At 42.0% G+C, this 7,583-nt stretch overlaps 1 protein-coding gene across 2 annotated transcripts in view; it reads left to right on the top strand.

Moving 5' to 3' along the window:
• Window positions 1–65: 65 nt before the first annotated feature.
• Window positions 66–7,583, top strand: part of SCYL2 (SCY1 like pseudokinase 2) — a 56,543-nt gene continuing 49,025 nt past the window's right edge. For both annotated transcript variants that reach the window (XM_055576162.1, XM_055576153.1), the window contains exon 1: window positions 66–323. The gene's annotated coding sequence lies outside the window, so the exon portion shown is untranslated. The remainder of the gene's footprint in view (window positions 324–7,583) is intronic.

Raw genomic sequence — 7,583 nt, 5'->3', positions numbered from 1 at the left:
CCCCCACTTGGCTGTCTTGGGGGGGGTCAAAGACGTCCCGGTCCCGCCCCTTCCGAACAAGCCGGAAGTGACGTCATGCCAGGACCGTCCGATCTTTCGGTCTTCTTCCACCTCCTTTACTCTTCCTCCCCTCTCCCGCCCCTCCCCTCCCCTTTCCCCTCCTCCGGTTCCAGCCTTTGAGGCCGCACGAGTGTAGGAGGCTATGGAGTAAGCCGGCGGCAGCGGCCAGGCGCCGAGGCTGAGCAGAAGCAGCCGAGAGGCGTTTGGGGGGCGGGGTGGGGAAGAGCCCCAGGGCCGCCCCTCCTGAGGGAGAAGGGGAAGAGGTGAGTGACCGCCCATGGGCACCGAACGACCTCCTTCACCGATCGCGCACCCGCCCGGGCTCCCCAGGCAGAGAGAAGGAATGGGGAAGGACCCGCGCCCGGGGTAGGCCTCCCAAGGTCCCAGGGGCTGGAGACTGTTGCCTGGTGACGGGCCTGCTGGCTGCAGGTGGGGCCAGCTGGGCGGTAGGTGCCCTCGCGCGAAGCCGGGCTAGGGGAGCGGGAAGCTGCGGGGAGCGGATCCGGGAGGCCCGAGTCTCCCGAAGAGGCCTGAAAGCGACTGGAGACCCCGGGCTGGAGCCATCTGCTGGAGGGAGAGCCCCGTGCTCAGGCTCAGGAGCTCGGGTTTCCGCGGTGGAGATCTTGGTTCCCTTTTGGGAAATAGGACACTACTCCGGGACTGGGTGAGAAGAGCTCCCCTCAGTGTTGAGGTGCGCCTCTGATAACCTGGGTTACCATCTGAGGCCGTCCGGCCCAGCGTCCTTTTCTGACAGGAGCTTTAATTCTGGAATGGAAGGTTATTGTTTGTGAGGTGGGTGGGGCAGGTGTTTTGTTAAATACCCTCTCCGAGGCTCCTGCTCTCCTGTTTTTCTAAGTGGGAGAGAAAGGATGGAAGAAGGTTGAGACCCATGAAGCTTGCAAAAACTTGGGATCCGACAGAGTACATACCTGTGGTCAGTAATTAAGGGAACGAACCAGTGTTGTCAAGTCAGCTCCCATAACAGTCTTCCTGAGGCTCCAGTCTCAAGCGACTTAAAAGCACTAAGTCAGTAGTGACACAGTTTTAAGTTGCAAACTAGTATTTTTATAGATCAAGGTCTGGAGTCAAAAAATTTTCAAATTGGATTCTATGAGTAAGAAGTTTCCTAAGTCGCATACCTTTCATTCTGGAGTATTAATATGGTTTAAGGTTAATGCTCCAAACCAGCCTGTCACAATAAAACCCCCTTCATGTTCTGGTAACAGATTGAAAGTCACGTGGTTGAAGCTTCCTTTTGGACTTTACAGGTTATTTTTTCGTTTGTTTGGCTTCTTATCTTTTTTTTTTTTCATTTTAATACTAATTTTTTTTAAGTTTTAAAATAATTTATCAGCTGAGTATATAAGTAGAATTCTTGAGACACTATTAAACTGTAGTCATAAAAGACAATTTTGAGGGAGTGTTTAAAGGAAAGAACCTAAAGGAAAGTAAGGACCTTCATTCTGTTCAGATCCATTTTACACACATGCAGAAACCTATTCTGTTCTGTCTGATATCCAGAAACACCCAGTAAAATAAAACACCCAGTAAAATACAAGCGCAATGTACACTGAAATGTTTCTATAAAAACCAATCCCATAATTAGGAATAACTACTCATGCTCACATGTTTGAAAGTCATGACTTATCTCCCAAGAAAAATAGGTCCTCTTACTGTGTTTGACTCAAGTGACTAGTTTTCATCATCCATCCTTTCTATAGGAGTTCAAGTTTGACAACTTCCTGTTTCATATCAGTCTGTCCTGGAGTCTTATTTGAATATCTGTTGAGTCTACTCCTGATCTTTACACTAGTATTCGAGTTCCAGCCACTATCATTTCTCATTTGAATTATTTACGGTCTCCTAATTAGGGTCTTCCCAGGTGGCCCTACGGAGAAGGCAATGGCAACCCACTCCAGTACTCTTGCCTGGAAAATCCCATGGACGGAGGAGCCTGGTAGGCTGCAGTCCATGGGGTCGCTAGGATTGCACACAGCTGAGCGACTTCACTTTCACTTTCATGCATTGGAGAAGGAAATGGCAACCCACTCCAGTATTCTTGCCTGGAGAATCCCAGGGATGGGGGAGCCTGGGGGGCTGCCGTCTGTGGGGTCGCACAGAGTCGGACACGACTGAAGTGACTTAGTAGCAGTAGCAGGTGGCCCTAGCGGTAAAGAACCTGCCTGCCACTGCAGGAGACATAAGAGACACAGGTTTGATCCCTGGATCGGGGAGATCCCTGGAGTAGGAAATGGCAACCCACTGCAGTATTCTTGCTTAGAGAATTCCATGGATAGAGGAGCCTGGCAGGCTACAGTCCATAGGGTCACAAAGGGCAGGCACGACTGAAGCAACTTAGCACACACACAGCACACAATTAGGGTCTACCTGCATTTACTGTTGGCTTCTTCTATAGTTTTGCACGTGAGACTGAGTGATTTTTCAAAATGCAGATCTGATCACATAATCTTCATGTTTGAAACTCTTCACTTTTTTTAAGAGAAACTAAAATCCTTAACAGGTTGTTTGGGCAGCTCTTAATTGCCTTTGCAACCTCATCTCCACAGTGCCTTCTGGCCTCCTTTTCTTCTCCTAGTCACTTTGTTCTTTCTGTTTGCTTCAGGTGTATGGCATTTGATTATGATACTTCCTTTGCCTGGAAATGCTCTTCCTTTCCTTTTCATCCAGTTAATGCCTGCTCTTCATTCAGCTTACATCAGGGAAGACTTTCCTAATTAGGATACATTCCCCTGATTATATGTTCTCATGATGCCATTGCAGAATTGCCATACTGATGAATACTTATTAAATTAATGAGATTTCCCTCATGTCTTGATACTGTGTAAGTGCTTAATAAATGTTTGTTAAATGTATGAATTTATTGACTACTTATGAAATGTGGCAGGAATTGTTCTCAGTATTTTGTGTGCATCATTGTCTTTAATCCTCACAACAGTTACTTGAGGCATGGGTGACAGTTTCCCTTTATTAAAGACTGAAAATAGTGTTAGGGAGGCTAGTTGGTGGTTATAGTGCTTTTATGAAACCTGGCATTTGAACCCAGGTTTTGCTGCCACTGAAGACTATACTTAATCATGTAAGTCTCATATTGTGTGTCGTAATCACCTGGGGAGCTGCTCAAAATATGAATGTCTTGACTGCACATTTATGGATTCTGACTCCAAAGGCTTGAGATGGTAGCTTGGCATTTGTATGTTTTAACAAATTGTATCCAACTTTTTGCAGCCCGGTGGACTGCAGCACCCCAGGCTTCCTTGTCCTTCACTATCTTCTGGAGTTTGCTGAAATTCATGTTGGTTGAGTCGGTGATGCTGTCTAACCATCTAATCCTCTGCCGCCCTCTTTTCCTTTTGCCTTCAGTCTTCCGAGCATCAGAGTCTTTTCCAATGAGTCGGCTCTTCCCATCAGATGCCCAGATTATTGGAGCTTCAGCTTCAGCATCAGTCCTTCCAATGAATATTCAGGCCTGATTTCCTTTAGGATTGACTGGTTTGATCTCTTTACAGTCCAGGGGACTCTCAAGAGTCTTCTCCAGCACCACAGTTTAGACGTTCACCAGAATTTGAAGATCATTGCTTTGAAGTTCGAAAACCATTTTTTTCGACAACACTTCTGTGCTGTATGAGTTTCGGTTTTCACGCATTTCAGTTTTACTGCACTGTATTTCAGATTTTAGGTCTTGCACCCCACTCCAGTACTCTTGCCTGGAAAATCCCATGGACGGAGGAGCCTGGTGGGCTGCAGTCCATGGGGTCGCTAGGAGTTGGACACGACTGAGAGACTTCATTTTCACTTTTCACTTTCATGCATTGGAGAAGGAAATGGCAACCCATTCCAGTGTTCTTGCCTGGAGAATCCCAGGGACGGGGGAGCCTGGTGGGCTGCCATCTATGGGGTCGCACAGAGTCGGACATGACTGAAGTGACTTAGCAGCAGCAGCAAGGAATAATCACAGTCCTAAGGAAATAAGCATAGTTATCATTTTATCTAATTTCCTAGTCAGTTATTCTTTTTCTTCTGGCTAGAGTTGCTGAATTAAAAGTAGAGAAGTCACTTCGCTGACAGAGGTCCTTATGGTCAAAGCTATGGTTTTTCCAGTATTCATCTATGGATGTGAACGTTGGACGATAAAGAAGGCTGAGCGCTGAAGAATTGATGCTTTTGAACTGTGGTGCTGGAGAAGACTCTTTAGAGTCCCTTGAACAGCAAGGAGATCAAACCAGCCAATCCTAAAGGAAATCAACTAAATAAACTAAATATTCATTGGAAGGACTGATGCTGAAGCTGAAGCTCCAGTACTTTGGCCACCTAATGCGAAGAGCCGACTCACTAGAAAAGACCCTGATCCTGGAAAAGATTGAGGGCAGGAGGAGAAGGGGACAACAGAGGATGAGATGGTTGGATGGCATTGACTCAATGGACATGAGTTTGAGCAAACTCTGGGAGATAGTGAAGGACAGGGAAGCCTGGCGTGCTGCAGTTCATGGGGTCACAAAGAGTCAGACACACCTTAGCGACTGAACAACAGAGTTGCTGAACAGTGAGACACTGCCAGCCCAGTGCTGTTTCCTTTTTTTTTTTAATTATAATAATTTCTAAGCGTCTGGTTGACTTTCTGTAGTAAAAACTGTACTTAGTTCATGGGCTGAAAGTGCCTTCTAAAGAGTTGGATGTAATTTTTCCTCAAATTTTACTTATTGTTCAAATTAGTTATTTGATACTTTAGCATATGTTGCCTTGTAACCTCACATTTTGCTTTTAAAATCTTACTGTATACAAACTTAATGATGAAAACAGTATTTTACTTCTTGTTTCTCCTACTGTGCCTAGCCTGGTGTTTTTCACCTCTTCTCTACCCAGTAATTTATTGAGTGATGTGTGCTTCACTTTACATTGCTAAGTCTTCTTAGTTTTTTGTTTCTTAAATCAGGGATGTCTCTTGAAATAATCGGTTCTAGCTCAACTTATAATAATTACATACTGTTTGTAGTTATAAAGAGAATGATTGTGTTCAGCTGATACAATCTTTGTTTCCCAAGTAAAACTAAACATGGTTTCTGTATAGGCCAAAGAATGTTTTTAACCATTTTTTAAAAACACTATCTTTTTAAAAACTTTAGTAATCTGTAAGCACCCCCTACAAAAAAAAAAGTATTTCAAAAATTCTGTGATTGGTTTACTTCTCTACCTCTTGCCACTTGGATGGTAAGCTCTTTCATGGCTTATTTTTCCTTTACTTCTTTTTTCCCCAGTTTCTTATGTGGTGTCAGGTACATAGTGGGTGCTCAATAAATATTAAATAGTTCACCAGATGAATTTTCATGTCTATTTCTACCTTGGGTACACCAGTGTTGACTCTGGCTAATGGATAGGCAACTCAAATTTGAATATTAACTCTGAAAATATCCTTTGTTTTGATACTCAACTATTTATAGTTTTCAAATCATATCATATATAGTCTTCCTCCCCTTCATGTCTTGGCACAGTCCTTTCTGGAAACTCCTTCACTTTTCTCCTACTTGAAAAACACTTCTCTTCTTTTTTTCTTTTAAATTTTTTTTTACTGATTTACAAACATTTCATTTTTGAGCCCATCTTCATGTTCCCAAAGCATGTTACAGTCATACTCTAGTTAACTGGTATAAGTCTTTGCAGGTCAGAGTGTGCTACTCAACTGAGTCCCTAAATAGCAGAAATGTTTCCATTTACATCTGTATTCCCAACATATGACAAGTGCATGGCATGTAATACATAGCTTAGGCAGAGTTAGAGGAAAGGATATGTAGGTTTTAAATAGGATTTTAATGTCTCTTGCACCTTCCCATCAAAATCAGTAGCAGATGTTCATAGAAAACAACTTGGCGTGGCAATAAATGTTTTCATAATTCCAGTAGCAACATTTTCCAACTGCTTTCAGAAATGCAGTATTAAATAGAAAAAGGAAAGTGAATTTTTATTTCTATTTACAGACAGTTCAAATCTTTAACAGAAGAAAGTAAGTTATATCTAAATAAATATAATTTAATTAACTGAGAAAATAGGACACAAACTAATGCTACCTTTGTCCAGTGCCTTCTAGATATTTTTGCTTATGTATTCTCTAATTTTGTAAGACATTGTGCTTTTTGTGCTTTAAGTTGATAGCATCAGAATTTTTTTTTTGTCAAGGGTTTAGATAGTTACAAAGTTTCTAATTTCTAGATTATGTTTTATTTTTATCAGAACCTTGGAGTTTTTGCTTATTAATTGAAATAAGCTTGTTCTGTACACTCCTGTAATAACTATCTTGTTTCTTAATTGTAGTTCTGTGACAGATAAGGCATAGGATTTTGCCGTTAAGAACTAAAGCACAAGCCCCTTCAGAATTTCTTACCAAACTTCTTTTTTCTTTACTCTTAAGAGACTTTCAGGATTAATGTATTCTAGAACTGCATTTTCCCTTTTGGCTTGCCTGCTAAGGTTTTGTATACCCAGAGAAATGCCCTATAATAAGACTGGGATGGCTGAGAAAAACATTTTACTTTGGTCAAGTGGGAGAAAATTGTGAAAAAGAGTTGGTTAGGAAAATTTGCAAGACACACACTTGTTGTCAGGCAAATCAATTTTAGGAAGAATACACATGGCGTCCCTGGTGGCTCACTGGTCGAGTGCTGCCAGCGCGGGAGACGGGGTTTCAGTCACTGAACTGAAAAGATCCCCTGGAGGAGGAAATGGCAGCCCACCCCAGTATTCTTGTCTGGGAAATCCCATGGACAGAGGAGCCTGACGGGGTCTATGGAGTTGCAAAAGAGTGGAACAGGACTTAGCATCTAAACAACAACCACACATGCCATGAGTGATAGGCCTTTGGACCTCTTTCTGTGCGGCAGACTCTTAAAACAGTCTAGTGAAGCCTATGGACCTGTTCTCAGAGTAACATTTTCACAGCTTGTCAGTTTCTTTTTACAGAAGCCTCTGGGATTCTGATTGGATTGCATTGTGTCTATAGATTGATGGGGAAAATTGACAATATCTTACCAATATTGTACAAACAACAATATTGTCTGTACAGCTTTTTCCATTTAAGTCATCTTCAATTTTTCACAGAAAATTTTATTTTCATTATGCAAGTCTTTGTGTCTTTGTATCTTTTTTAAGTCCTTGTATCTTGTTAAATTTATTCATAAGTATTTTGTGTCCTTGAGATGCTCTTTTTTCCATTTGCTGTATTTATTTGCATCAGTGTTTGCCTTTTAAATTTTTTACTTTGCATGTCAGCTTTTTTTTTAGTTCCTTAATTTTTTTAATTGAAGTAGGTTTGATTTATAATGTTCAGTTTCAAGCATACACCAAAGTGATTCAGTTATGCATACATACATACGTATATGTATTTTCTTTTCCAGGTCATTTTCCATTATAAATTACTACAAGATACTTTCTCATACATAGGTCTAGGCTCCCATGAAATCACTGCTTTTACCCTTGGTTCCAGTGCTTGTGAGATTTTTGTGTGCATCCTTTAA

Source organism: Bubalus kerabau, chromosome 1 (genome assembly GCF_029407905.1).
Source record: "Bubalus kerabau isolate K-KA32 ecotype Philippines breed swamp buffalo chromosome 1, PCC_UOA_SB_1v2, whole genome shotgun sequence".
In the NCBI taxonomy this organism is placed as follows: domain Eukaryota; kingdom Metazoa; phylum Chordata; class Mammalia; order Artiodactyla; family Bovidae; genus Bubalus; species Bubalus kerabau.
The sequence above is the reverse complement of the archived record's forward strand: the minus strand, read 5'-3'. Positions and strand labels throughout refer to the sequence as shown.